The sequence below is a fragment of the Nomascus leucogenys genome, chromosome 6, assembly GCF_006542625.1.
Source record: "Nomascus leucogenys isolate Asia chromosome 6, Asia_NLE_v1, whole genome shotgun sequence".
NCBI classification, from domain to species: domain Eukaryota; kingdom Metazoa; phylum Chordata; class Mammalia; order Primates; family Hylobatidae; genus Nomascus; species Nomascus leucogenys.
This window is the reverse complement of record NC_044386.1, coordinates 65541283-65556994: the sequence shown is the minus strand read 5'-3', so window position 1 is coordinate 65556994 and position 15712 is coordinate 65541283. Positions and strand designations below refer to the sequence as shown.

The window sequence follows — 15712 nt, the reverse complement described above, 5'->3', positions numbered from 1 at the left end:
TCACTGAAGAGAATAAAATTTCCTGTAGAAAAACAAAACAGCGGATTGGGTTTGAGGGAAGCCAGTTCATTAGCTTACCAGGGAGTTTGCTGTTCATTGGCTTTTGTTGGAACAAAGTACTATAGCCGAGGCGTCATCTGTGTGTTGGATATCTTGCAAAGATTCCAGCTTGAGGAGTGCAGGAGGAACTGGTCTACCATGGCCTTGGTAGACATCAAGCTTAATGTCAAACAAGGAGGTGATGCTGAACAGAAAACAGAAACTGCCCAACATTATTGTCTCCCTGCTTTATTATTTAGAGACACTTAGTAGACAATTGGGACTTGCTGGCTTCTTGGTTTTAACTTTTCTTCCCAATAACTCATGGGGGTCTCTTCTGCCCCTTCCTTTTCCTTTACCTCCCTCCCCGACCCAGTTCTCTAATCCTAACATAGGAAAGAAAATAGTAATTTTTACAGTTCTCCTAAAGAGAAGGAACAGAAAATGAGATCAGATATTTGCAAATGGTAAGTGGGAAAAGTACATGTTGCTGAGTAGACCCACAGAAAAATAAAGCATGTTTTCTGGTATCAACCTACAGTAGACAGCCACACATACTGCCAAGAAATGCTTAATTGAGCCCAGTTGGTCCTCTCTGCTCAACAGTAGTTCTGTAGTAAAATAATGTGTAATAACAAGACTTCCTTCTTGAAAGGAGGTATCTTCAGGTTAGGGACAGGGGTGTAAGGAGGGCAGAGCTCCAGGGCTCCTGCTGCAACTGCATATCCTAACTGAGCCAAGGTGAGAAGAAGCCTGGGAGACAGGGGAAGGAAATTTCACAGCCAGTGTGGTAGTCAAACCATAAGGAGCCAGCTGCCCTTTATTACTCTCAGTAAACAACAAAGGAGAGAATAAAAAGCTAGGCAAAGTGGAGAAGCAACAACTGTATAAACAGTGGGGGCCCTGAAACATCTCATGGAAATACTTAAGACGTCTTTTGTATTTCTGTGTGGTGGTTTGTAACTTTTCATTAAAAAATTCCATGAGAACAGTGCACAGGTATCCTATGAGCTGTGAAGCAGCCTTTCCTATCACCCAAAGACAGAGGCCACTCTGTGGAACAGCTTTCTTTTTGATGAAGTCGTCAGAAAGCTGTAGTTATACCAATCAAGCCAAAGAAAATGGATCATCTCTACAGCAAAAATACTAAAGAGAACTAAATTTGGAAAACATGGGATCCTACATTTCTTATCTGCCACAAACTGCAGTTTCCCTTTAAGGAATTGGGGCATGAGCCGCAATTTATCATTGGTACAATTATCCATTCATATTCCTCAGAAATCATACATGCCTGGTTGGCTTAGAAGTACTAGGATCTACAGTGTCCTTCCTTTCCTGAGCACTGATAACGAAGAGGACTGTTAAGAAAAGTTATCCTCAGCAAATTATCAATTGCTGACTCATAAAATTAGAGAAATTGGATGCAGCTTTGGCTCCAGGTCTATTTCTTCTTTTCCACACCAAAATGGAATCTTGAGTGAAAAATTGCAGCATCTCTACTCTGTAATGAAATGTGCAGAAGAAATGAAAAAACGCATTACTTTACCCCATGTGTATGTACTACATCATTACACCACTGAGAATGTTTCACTAATGATACAGAACATATGGGGGCTCTTACATAATGAACTACAATGAGGTACATTAAAAATATAGATGAGTTTAATTTTATATATTTATTTGATAAAAAACTTTTATAAGGCAGTTTCATAATACTTCTACAGATGGTAATTATTCCCATTGGTGGAGTCCAGACTGTGTATTATTACAAAGTTTGCACCAGCATAACTAGGAAGGGATCTAGTTAGCCAAAATGAAGCATATCCTAGGTCCCAAACTCTAGTTTTAATAATTTGGGCTGTGGACTCATTTTCTTCATGTCTTCTGTGTGTTTGCTTCAAAGCTGTGAAAGAAGATTTTCATTCAATGTAATATGTTTGCATTAGTGATAACCACTTCCATTTCTTCCAGAGGTTGTTGCTCTCTCCTTTCCTTCCCTCCTACAAAAAAGAAACATGGGATATTTTTTTAAAAGTTACCATCCTAGGGCGGGCGCTGTGGCTCACGCCTGTAATCCCAGCACTTTGGGAGGCTGAGGCGGGCGGATCACGAGGTCAGGAGATAGAGACCATCCTGGCTAACACGGTGAAACCCCGTCTCTACTAAAAAATACAAACAAAATTAACCGGGTGTGGTGGCGGGCGCCTGTAGTCCCAGCTACTCGGAGAGGCTGAGGCAGGAGAATGGCGTGAACCCGGGAGGTGGAGCTTGCAGTGAGCCGAGATTGCGCCACTGCACTCCAGCCTGGGCAACAGAGTGAGACTCCGTCTCAAAAAAAAAAAAAAAAAAAAAAAATTCCCATCCTAGTGCCACAGAGATATGAAAATACAATTTGATAGAGAATCTGAGTACTTTCTAATACAGCACATAATTGGATTTCACAGTCTTCAAGAAGAGCTAATTTGTCTTATAGTTAGTATTTTATGATCAATGTATTGAATTTAGATGACAGTTTTCCATTGGATCTATATCAAAATCGTTCAGTATAACCTCAGTTTTTAGTATTTTCGGAGAGTAAAACTTTACCTTAAGATTTCAAAGAGGAAGAAAAAGCTTATTTTATTTTGCACAATTCTGATTTTTGTAGACTGGTGTCCACATCCAGCAACAGGCTGCAACAATTCAGAAACTCCTATTGTAGCTTAAAACTCAGAGTAAAATCCAATCTTCTATTAGGATAATTTTATATAACCCTTGTTACATCTCAATATAAGGAAATAATTAGAGCAAATTAGATCACAGGAAAGTTTAATTAGCCAGTGGTAGTTTTGAATTAAAGTTCATTTTCTGTGAAAATTAGAAAAGGCTGAGAATTTGGTCCTTCATTATGTGATAATTTAGCATCATATATCAATAGCATCCTGGGAAAGTGACGGTATGGCAGTGGTCTAGAGGGTGGTGTGCTTAGTGACCTGGAACCAGAGACGGTGCCGTGAAAGCTTAATAGTCAGAGGCAGATGATAGCACATGGAGACCCAACTATTTCCAGTGTGTTAAGTTCCAGGTTATAACTTCCTAATCTTGATTTTGCATTTGTGATTTTCACTTGAGGAGTTCATTACACAGCTATTGTTTTAAAAAAGAAATCTTACTCACATACCGTATTTGCTGGAAGCCTTAAGATATTCTAACTTGAAGATTCTATCTTATACATAACATGAGGCAGTGACTTTTCTTGTTTTAAATATTTTCACTGTTGTGCTATAATTTTTGTCACAATCATATTAAAGAGCGTTCCACAAATACAATGTGCAGAGCATGTGGCTTAATATTTACTTTGTATACACATAGAGGATTTGGCAAATCTTTTACTGATAATTAATGCCTTTAATTAAAATTTATTTAGTCATGGTGACTTAAATCGGATTAAGGTCAGTAATTAAGCTCTACCTTTAAAGCCTGGCTCAAATCTGTACTCTTTCAATAAGTCTCCATGAACCCTCATCCAGTTAGTTTCCCCCGTTCTCTTGCAATGCCCTTTCTAGTCAGCCTTCAATTAAGGTTATTTATGCATACTTCTCACCCTACTGTAAGTCAAGGATTCCTGTCATTCATCTTTGCACTTGCCACAGCACTTGGCACAGGGTTTTGCCTATAATAGGTGTTCAATAAATATTTATTTTACTGATCATTAATGTGAGGAGGTATGTACTATTCAGACCATGTGGCTTTGAAACACATGTATGTGCAGTGAAAATGTGAATTTTTTCTTTCAGTGAGCAGCTCATTGTCCACATGATCACCACCCATCTCCTCTGACATCTCTGTCCATCTCAATTCAGACCAATGAATCCAGTGTGGAAAGCAGGAATCACACCAGCCAAAATCATGTTACGTCAGTATTTTGTATCATAAGTAGAAAGCCTTCAAACATTGAATTTAGCAGATTATACAGATCAACCATGAAATTGAATTTGACTTCTGCTGAATACAATGAGTCATATCAGAACCTTCTGCACAGGGGAGTTCAAATAAACCCAGTAAAAAATTTCCACAGAAATAATTGGAAGCATTTGTACATGTATTACTCTCAAATTAATAATATGAATCTTTTGATTGCAATTTTACCATGTAGATATTTTTCTATATGTCTTTCCATTGGTTCCCATCAAAACACATACATTTTGTTATCTAAGGACCAATATTTAATTTTGGAGAACAGTTAATTTCATATTGATATTTAACTAACAAAAATGTCTATAATATTTATAATAATAGGGGCTATGTTATAACTGATCACACTTTTATCCAACATGAGACAATGAAGGCAGAGAGAACTGGCCAAGGCTCATATAGCAGAGCAGAGGCATATAGGGTTAGATACCTGTCCTTCTCTTCTCTTGCTAGGATGTTGAGCTATACCATCTGTATTGTGAGGCTATTACCTAAAACTGGTTTACCTATTGTAATGTCTGAAGCAGGACCCTGAATATCCCTCACATAAATTTTGCTTCTGAAATCTTTGTAGACTTATATTTAAGCATGATGTCTGATATCATGGGAATTTGAAGTATTCCAAATAAACGCACATCGAGAAAATATGACTTGAGTGGCCTTATCAATTTTTTACCATTTAGTAAGGGGAATTTATGGTCTAAATAACCCTTTCAACTTACCCAAATTGAGGATTTTGACTAAAATATCATTGAATTGTGCTCTAAATGGATGAATTTTATGGTATTTAAATTACATCTCAATAAGTGGTTTTTTAAAAAAGTACGTTTCCTGAATAACTGCCGGCTACCTAAGTAACTATGAATGGTTTGGAAAGTCACCCAGATTTAACTATTCAGAGTAAGTGTCATTTTAGACCAAAGATTTGAGAGCTAGAATCTATAACTTTTCTAATAACAAAAACTAGAGTCCCAGATAGGCTGAATGATTTGGCTAATATTTCATAGTAAGTTAAAGGCAAAGACAGGTTTTGAAGTCCATTCTCCTAAGTACCTGAGAGCAAAACTGGCTACTTGAAGTTCTCTTGAGTTGATTGTATTGCACCCTGTCTCTTAGGATCTATACTTTTTCTAAGATTTGTGATCTCTCAGGTAATACATAGTGTTATGCTTAAGAGTCAGATCACTTGGTACTAGCCCCAGAACTTAAAAGTATCTAAATGAAATACAGTTGGATTTAAATAAATATTTTTGGGGAAAGGAAAAATGCTTCTTTCTCATTTTCTTGGTTCTTATTTAATTAATCTTATCATACACATCTTTCATTTTAAGGTATTTAAAATTATTTCTGGAAAGGAGTATGAGCAAATGTGAAATTTCAAATATAAAAAATAGGAGTCATAACTTTGGTGTTACATTGTCTACCCTGTTGATTGTCTCTGAAATCAAAAGCTGTGTATCTTTAATACTGTTAAGTCTGCCTGTGAGCTATAAGCCATTTCTTAATTAAAACTTTTTGAATTTTTATCTATAAACCAAAACAGACCACTATACTTGCAGCAAATATCCATTTCATTGTACCACATTGTGGTTGAATTCACCATGGAAAAAAAAAACCCTTTATTTTTAGCTTTTGTTCTAATTTCACTTTAAGAAATATGTGCTTCATATTTGCAGCCAAATGAACTTCATATTTGTAACAATAAGAAAGATGTGCTTTATTATCTGAAGCAATAACCCCTGTTTTTCTGAGACATATAAAAGAAAACTGATATTAATGGGGAGATATATCATGTTCCAATATGGAGAAAAAATTTTTCAAAAACTAGCTTCTTCCTAATTTCTAGGTTTAATTTAGTTTTATTCCAAATTAACAGAATTTTTTTTCTTAAATTTTACAACTGTTTTAAATTTGATCTTAAAAAAAAAGGATAAGACCAGATAAAATAAAAGGGAGGGGAGCAGAAACTGAAGACAAATTGATGTAGAATTTTAAACATAGTAAAAGCTATAATAATAAAATCTATGGTACTGACATATGGATCAATGAAAATAAAAATGGAAGCTAGGGGGAAAAAGACTCCTAATATATACGTACTAGAATTTAAATGAAATGGAAAGATTTTTAAAAGCTACATCCTCTGGAGTTTGCTATGGGTAGCAGAAGATATATTATTATATCTCTTTCAGACCCTGCCAAACATCTAATCCCTTCCTGCTTATAGAGGCTGTTTTGATGGGGGAGAGGGCTGAATTAATTCAACCAAGGGCCTTAATCCACCAAATCTAAAGCATTATAAAGGAAAAAATGTGATGCCAAAGTTGTCTGTTCTTTGTAAAGTTAAACTTAGAGGGCTAGACTGCCCTTTTAGCCATGAATGCTATCTTAGAAAGCAGGCCTTGAGATAAGTATTTTTCCACAAGTAGTTGATTAGCGATCCCAGGAAATATTGGCAGGGGAGCAGAGAAGTAAGACAGGGAGGGAAGGTGGCCCAGATAGTTTTTAGCAAGCACCTTACCACTGTGGGCAAGTGGAGCCTGATCTTGCTGGGGAAATGTGAGCACTGGTGTAAAACATACACTTATAGACTCATCCACTCCAACTGAAGATGAGACCACTCGCGTATTTACACAGCATATTCTCTCAGTTACTGGTCTAAGGGTGCTGGACTGGGAAGAAGGATAGGTTGTTACCCTCTAGGCACTTCCAACCTGCTGCTCCTGTAGACAAAACAAAATTTGGTGGTCAGATAAAGCCTCAGGTAAGTAAATGGAGGTGCTGTTAGTTGGAAGTCAGACTGGCAAGCTCTGAAATGCTAAGGGCCAGGGGAAAGAGATGAAGAAAGAACTAGCACTATCTGACACAAAGGCCAATACTCTAGGAGCTTACTTTACACAGTAAAGAAATAAGGATTTTTGGTGTTCCTGTGATAACCTGAACGGAAAAAAAAGGGAAGGAAGGCTGATAATTGTTGAGCTCAGGAAAGACGTGATAGGGAAGATAAATCAGTATGGAGATATCAACCTAGCATCTGGCCAATTAAGGAGGAATCAATGTGACCATGATCTGGGGGTGCCATTGAAGAATTTTCGATGCAGTGATGTTTCACAATGAATCTTGGGGTGTTTCCTGGTCTGTGTTGTACTCTCCCTCAATTACCTCCAAACTTTCAGTAAAAATTTAAGTGTAACAGCCTTGCGTTAGCAGTGCCTTGGGAAATAAAGACAAAGGGACTGTGTCCCTGCTAAGAATGAAGCTGTTCAGAGTGGTGATGTGATGGTCACAAGTGTTGGACAGTTGAGCAAGGGTTTGGCATGAGATGTAAGTACTCTGAGAATGTACGTCCTACAGGTATCCCTGGAAATATTGGGGAGACTGCTAGCAATCATGTTACTTCATATAGATTTGATTTTAAAGAATGACACCAGAAGGCTATAGGACTTGATTCTGAATTTTCTTAAAATTTTGATGTATTGCTTATTTGAAATTTTTGCATTAGTTTTGATTTTTCAAATATTGTATTGAAATATTATTTATATTGATTACTGAAGGTTTTTTTGGTGCCCCCTTTAAATTTTTCCCAGAAGTAAGTTTCTTACTCATTTGACCCAAATGCTCATCTTCACATAGGGATATTTGGGCCCCCCATATAAAAAAAAAACTATAAGTTACTGGGCAAAGGAAATGGTGATGGGAATTGATTAGTTATTTGGGGTGGTGGCGGGGGGGAAGAGGTTCTAAGCTCATTCTTTGTAGCAAATGCATTTTTGTTTGCCTAATGTGTTAAATTAAAATAATATTAGATTTTCAGATACAGAAGGGACTTCTAAGCATAAAACAAAAGAAAAAACTACAAAGAAAAATATGCATAAATTTGACTGCATAAAAATTAAAGCTATTCATTTCAATAAAAATGAAACAGACAAGAAAATCTGCAACAAATATTTGTAAAAGCTAAGTTATTAATACATTAACATTTTTGAAAAGTAATTTTGATGTTAGAATAAAGATCCTTAAAGCTATTTGTACTTAATACAGGAATCTTATTGCTAAAAACTTATCCTTATAAAATAGAGATGTGGCCAAAGATTTGTGTGTATCTGTAGTGTTTTATAGCTTACAAGTAATAACAAATTCTTGAAAGAATCTAAATGTCGAATTATAGGAATAAGGAAATTATGACATAACCATTGGATGGAACATTATACACATATAAAAAGTATGCTTTTAAAGATTATTTAAACTGGCCTTGAGCAAGAGCAGTGGGTCTACATGACTGAAAGGGACAACAGGAACATACCTTTGAGTTGACCATGATCATTGTGATGGAGACTACAGTTGACTGAAGGACAATTTGGAAGATCCTTCTTCCAAAGTTTTTTGGATTATGTAAGTTCTATGGTTCTGTGTAAGATCATAAAGGAGAGGAAATAAAAAAATGACTTAGGTTGGATTTCCTAGGGGGTTGGGTCCTATGCCAAATGAGGTTTGATTTAGAAAAATAAATATATATCACGCAGGAAATATAATCTCACAGTGATAGGATTATGGGTGATTTTCATTTTCCTGTTCGTATTATGTTTTTCAGCATTATATTTAAGAACGTATTCCTGGAGCAAAGGATTTCTTCTCTCCCAGCTTATCACTTTAGTATATCTTCCAGATGTTTTAAAGAAACTTCTTTCAAATAAATGTGATAATTTTGAGCTGTAGGAAAAGGCCTACAGCTTGAAAGTGGAATTATTTTTCCCAGTAACTTTCATATTTTAATAATATAAAGCCAGTCTTAGGAAGCATATGTGGAAAAGGAATGAGATAGCAGAAGTGTAATGTATGTTTCAGCAAACAAATGTCAGAAGATGCTCTTTAAGATGAAGTTATAAGACAATTCTTTTAAAAGGTCCTGGCTGGTGAAGGATCGTTTTACCAATTGCTGAGATGTTCCTTGTTCACTCATTCTGTGTGCAATCACAGGTTGTAACAATAGGAACACTAAACTGAGCATCATGGGACTGAGTTTCCAGTGTCTCTTCTAACACTCTCCATCCAGGAGAGCTTAGCTTCCATTCACCTGCCAGAACTTCTTGTTGTCTGCAAAAGGAAGAACTTTCTGTAAATCTTCATTGAATTTTCAGTTGCATCTCTTTGAAGTATTTGCAAATATGAATACATATTGATTTAATAAAATGTTAAGTGGAATTCGTCATTAGAATTGCCCACTTGGAGCCTACAAAATACATGCCATTCAGTGATTGCATTTTATACAATTCCTTATATCTTTAAAGCTGGTCATAAAAGTTCATAAGAGACTCAAACCCAGAATCTGAGAAAGCAATCCTTTTAATCTGGTCAAATAACAAGGAAACTCCTGTTAGAAGATACATAGAGAACAAGAAAGATATATATGATATACAAATACATCATTATATATGATACATATTTAAAATTATGATAGCTATGACATATACATATACAATGCACCTTAGAACAAACTTGTCATGTAAATTTGGCAAATTTTGATTGATGGCATTTTAAGGTACATCTTTTAGGGATCCTGATGCCTCAAAAATGGACAGTGAATGTACTTTAAGAATAACAATGAATCTAAAGTACAGTACCATCATGTTTGCTCGATGGAAATATCCAATGCTGTACCACAAATGTTAAATTGTTCTTCCTTAAAGAGAGTGACATCATGCAGGAAATTCAAATCAAGTATCAAATAATTCTTTTTTAATTACAAAGGAAGCATCCCCTCTCTGCTTTCTCCCCTGTGGTCTGCTTTTTATTTTGTCTCTCTGACTCAATGACCTCAGTGAATCACTGGGTACAGTTTGCTATCCAACTTGAAAGATATATTGACTGGCAGGCTCATTTATTTACCCCTACCCAAAAAAGGAAGAAAGAAATCTTTTAAAAACTCACTGAGACTCCCCATTTTGTTTGAGTGCAAAGAGGAACATCTTAGATGAAGTGTGAGCTAAGGAGAAGGGGAGTAGCCAGGATGGCATATTTTGAATATGATGCCACCTCTCAGATGGCTTTCATTTTCATGCCTGGGAGCATCTTAAAAAAAAAAAAAGCTGGATATTGCATATAAAGTTTAGAGAATTGAGTATTGTCTACTAAAGCAACAAGATTTACGAGAAACGTCTGGCTCAATTGCATTAAGAAAAAAAATGATTTCAAAAAAATCCTTCCCCGCCTTTTAAAATGAAAACCATCTGCAATGAAAAATTTAAAATGATAAATCTTCTCCTTTCACACTGCTACTGATAAATGGATAGTTTTCCTCCTCTTTTTGGAGGGAGCGGAAAAGGGATTTAGAAATATGTGATATTCATGCATGCAGACTTTTGGTTAAATATCTATATACTCTTCCTGGAATTTTGAACAAGATTCTAAGTTTATTATTATCATCATATGATATTATGAGAGCTATTACATGGAAACGCTGTAACTTTTTGGAGTTGAGGTTCAATAACATCTGACCTTTCTTAGCTATGAAAAAAACTTGTGTTTCAATAAATATAGTGATTTCAAATTCATGGAATATATTTAGGTCAAGATCTACTCAATGTAAAACATTTTAAATTAGCCAGTTTATACAATCTTATGTTTATATTTGATGTTAAATATTTAATACTGATTTTTATAGTGAAACCTCTTAATTTTGATTAAACAATCTATGGATTCTAATATTTATTCAGAACATAAAAGAAGAGGAATAAATCCATAATCATTGTTTTTTTTTCTTCTCCAATTCATGTGCTCACAGACACACAAAGAAAGTGGGTAGTGATTAAAGTAATAATGCTACATGCTAGTGTCTTTTGTTTGTTCTATACTATAAAAGCCTTTAGGCAAGTGTCTATTGTTTCATTTTACCCAGATCTTAACAAACTGTGAGATCCTAAATAAATGGCAATGACTGAATTCACATAAAATCATTCTCCGTATTCTGTCACCCCCAGTTTATGAATCTAGATGGTACTGATTTACACGTGGCTTACTCTGAAGCAGGAGTGAGTAGAACTGTCCCTAATGGGGGCATCTGTTCTTTCCTGAAAAACAGGGGCACCCAGGCTCCTTTGGAAACATGCGAGTTTAATTGGAAATTCTGGTGCCTACTTTACTAGTCATAAACTAAGTAATTGTTTCCTAATGCAAGCTGGCAGTGCCATTGAGGGCAGATTATACAGACCTGCCATCCTGAGGTGTTCTAAACAAGTGACAAATCATTAACAGCAAGTCTCTGGATCTCCGTGAGTGAGCTCTGTGGCTGCTACTGGAGGGAAACAAGACCAGAGAGGAGCGAGCGAGATCTGAGCAGGCAGAAGCTGCTGCATTAATGACTGGCATTGTCAGCACTGTGCGCTGGGGATGACTGCAGCATCTTCACTTTCACCTTCTTCTCAGGGGTGTTGCTATGGGTACCATCTCAGAGGTGTCATAGAAAAAAAAGAGCAGGGGGTAGACTGATGAACAACATAAGGAAGTAAAGGATATGCAATGGCATAACAATATGAAGACATTCTTCCCATACGAACGAGCATGTTGCATACTTCGATAGGGACCTATTAAATATGGAGGATGGCAGACAGGAGAATTGGTTGAATTGTCAACAGATGACAAATAAAAGGTGCTTTGGAACTATTTTATGGCCCCAATTATCCATAAAGATAATCGTAGTACTGGACCTTTATCACTTGGGTACAATCTTTTGTCACTAAATTAATTTATGAGCCCCTGAGAACTGTCTGCATACGTGGTGTATGGGTGTTTTTGCAGTATGGCAAGACTTGGGAAAGCTGTTCATTATTTTAAAGGCTGTGTTTTTTTGCACTCTTTTCAAACTCCTGCTCTCTCCCCTGATCAGAGATTCTGTGAAGGTGCCAACTCCCTAGCACTGTGACTTTGAAATTAATCATGGTAGCCTTCCCTCTCTGTAATATGTTAATCATCATTAGCCCAATTCTCTCGCTCTCTCTCTGTCATACTTTAGCCTTTGGATAAAAGTCTGAAAAAAATTGTTAGGAGCATTTTAACAAATTGCAGCATTTCAGTGATTATGTAGCAGTTGTCAGATTCCTTCCTGGAAGAGTTGGAAAAGTGACATTTTCTTAGTTTCCCAAGTTTATTCAACTTATTAAAATAGCATAAACAATGTTGAGGTAGAAAACACGTTTTGCTACCCACCTTTATTATATATAGAGTTATAATCATAGTCTAATCATATATATATTTATAGAGGAGATTATTAAAAACACTCTGGTGAGAACACAGAGCAACTTCCCCTCATCATTTGATTGAAAACTGAAAGTTCATATTTTATGGGTCTGTGGCATTCAGCCTTTCCAAACTGGCTTGAGTAGTTTCTATAAAATATGTAGCTGGAGGTTTTGGTTCTTTTGTTTTAGTTTTCTTCTTCTTTCTCTTATTTACTTATTTTTTTTTTTACTTTTGTTTTTCTCTTTTAAAATCATGGTAGTTGCTGGGAATGTCAACCAAAATAACATTCATAACCTGAAACCACTACCCATTATTTTCACACATATATCATATAACTGTCACTGGAAACCAAATTCTGGGGTGAGTTGACCAAACTCCTGGGAGGCTATTGCAGATACTTTTCTATAAAAAATGTTTCTACTAAAATCACACAAAAGGCCCCTCGGCCCTGACCCTACTGCATATTTATTTTCTGTAGGCATCAGTTTATTCAGGCAAAGAAACAGGAGAAGTTCTTAGAAAGGGATGAGGTCCTGACTTGCAGACACTTTTCTTTCTCTGGCTATAACTTAAGGTGTAGATCGTCGTTAGAACTAGAAGTAGATATTTATGGGAAAATGAAATTGGATTTGACCAAGCAGTGAGAGCTAAGACAGATTTGAAAATGTAGAGAGGACCTGATCTTTATTCATTAATTTGTTCATGAATTCAACATTTATGGAACAGCTTCCATGCATCAGGTACTGTACTTGATATTAGGGAAACAAAGATGAATAAGACACAGGCCTCTCCCAAGGAGCTTGCAGTCTAGAAGACATGGTCTTTATTTTATTTTTATTAAAAAAGATGAGGTCTCACTCTCTTGCCCAGGCTGGAGAGCAGTGGTGTCATCATGGCTCACTGCATCCTCAAACTCCTGGGCTCTAGGACTCCTCCTGCCTCAGCATCCTGAATACCTGGGACTATAGGAACACCCCACCATGCCTGGCTAATTAAAAAAAAAAATTTTTTTTTTGTAGAGATGATGTTTCCCTATGTTGCCTAAGCTGGTTTCGAACCCCTGGGCTCAGGTAATTCTCCCACCTTGGCCTCCCAAATTGCTGGGATTATAGGCATGAGTCTTCACGCCTGGCTGAAGACATAGTCTCTAAATAGCTTATTATATAATGCTATGAGTAGCATGCATGCATAATAGTGTGATCCGAGACATCTAAAATGAGGGCAGTAGTGAAGTTATAATTCACTAAGCGGTTTCCAGAGTATAAAATAAAATGAATGCTTTAATTTCGAAAGGCTCTTTAGGTAGGAAAAACAACTTGAATTATAAAATGCAAGAGAAGTACATTGCAGGTGATATTACAAACTCCTTGCTAGACAAGGGTAAGATGAGAGCCAACGCAAGGGATATAGTTGGGAGAACCACAGAATAGACCTCAAAATTTGGGACTTAATTACCTATATGTTACTGTATCTACCTTCAAAAGAAAATGCTGTTTGGTGAATTAAATGTCATTAATTATTTCTGTAAACTGTACCCTAATGGCAAGTAAGAATTAAAAGTTTCTTATAGTCATTCTTGGGTTTGAGCTATATATAACCAGGGCATTTTTTTTTTGTAATGGAGTTTCTTAAAATCGATTATTATCTTTTATTACAGGCTTCAAAATAATTGCTCTTCTAGCTATGATGTCAAGTTATATCTAGTCCAGCAAGAGTAGTATTGCAAAGAAATAATTTCTATCGCAAAAGTCAGTCATTATTCAATTAACTAATTCTATCACTAAATTTGGCTTTTTGTTTTGAATTTCTCTTACTTTCCCAGATTTGAAAGTTGTTCACAGATACTAGAAATATTCAGAGTAGTATGTGCAGTTTATAACGTTACTAGCTCAGCACTGGTACTTACTCAACAATTAATAATGCCGCCTGTCATTATTAGTAACAATAAAAAGTAGCACACATTAAATCTTGCAAGATAACCAGAGGCCATCAAGTCATCCTCCTTAATACTACAAATTTTAGTAAATTTTATAAAATTGTCCAGCTGATTTAAAAGTTGGATTTAATATATTTACAACCTCCAAATATATTACAACATGATTATAAATTGCTCTGGGATTTTTTTATACTCAAAAAAGGTCAGCTTTTACTACAATGTAAAATTTAGAGCCCTTATTGAAATATGTCTTCCAGAAAGCTGTGAGGAAGTTTTATGCAACCATTAAATATATAAACACTTGTAAAGGACAGTGTATCTATATATACATACATATGTATATATGTGTATATGTGCGTGTGTGTATTTATTCATATTTACATAAAGCATGTGTGAATATACATTCTCATATTTATCTGTACATATGTCTGCCCCTGCATCTGGAAGAATATATTTGTGTTTGTAGAGAGTTGGTCCAGTGTTCATATCCAAATGCAAATTTTGACTCTTAGAAGCATATTTTCATATTTGTATCTCTTCCTTTCTCAGTAGTTTTGCCAGTTGGTGTATTTCTTTGCTTATTTCCACTTTTTCTTCCTCTGCAGCATCCCCCATGAAGTGGCGCTGAAAGATCACGTTAGCACAGTTCCATGATGTGAAATACCACAAGTCTGCAATTTTTTTGGTCTTGAGTGTCGCTGGGCTGAGAGGATGGAAATCTTTCAGTAATTATACCAGTTTGTATTCGTCTCACATTTGGGACCAAATACAAATCCGATCCACTCTTTCTCCCTGTGAATATTCATAAAAAACAAAGTGCCAATTCTGGTCTAATCATGTATGGAACCAAATATGTTGATGAGTCCTAAGTATATACTGTATGTATGTATACATATGAATATATATATTTGTACACACTAATTTTGCTTGTGTCCTCCTCTGTGCAATTTGTTTGTTTAGTATAGGGGTTGCTGTTATAATGTGTTAATAAGCTGCTGAAAGCTTGGCACCTATTACTTGAAATGACAGCTATGTTAGAAGCCTATTAACACTCCATAGCAGCAGCTCTGCAGCTACTAGAAATGAATTTCAAAGAAGGTAAATGAACAAAAGCGATTCATATCTCTAAGGAAAGCAAATACCATGCCTAGAACCATATATACTTTGGAAATGTACAGTGTATAAAATGAAAAACCTCTTCCAGTTAAAGAAACAGCGGAAGGGAATATTTGGAGAAAGGAAGACTGCCTAAAAGATTTCCAAACAACCTTGAAGATGTAAATGTAAAGGATACCAAACATAACTTCCTCTCTTTGTTTCTATTGTATTTAAACCAGAGCCATGTCAAACTTATAGGAACAGAGTATAGTGCAGGTAGAGGAAATACACTTTTCATGAGCAAAAGTTAAATCATCTGGATTTAGCTTAAACTTTTTCTTCGTTTCTGAGCTTAGAAGGACACCCTTTGCTATTGTTCTCGGAAGCAGGGCTCTTTATGAGTCAGCTTGCTCTGCTTTTGAACTACTTTACTTACTTTTGGCTGTCATTGGA

General features: G+C 35.9%; 1 long non-coding RNA gene across 1 annotated transcript in view; it reads left to right on the top strand.

Moving 5' to 3' along the window:
- Positions 1–15082, top strand: part of LOC115835490 — a 113498-nt gene extending 98416 nt beyond the window's left edge. The window contains exon 2 of the long non-coding RNA XR_004030479.1: positions 14767–15082. This is a non-coding gene — a long non-coding RNA (uncharacterized LOC115835490). The remainder of the gene's footprint in view (positions 1–14766) is intronic.
- The last annotated feature ends 630 nt before the right edge of the window (positions 15083–15712 follow it).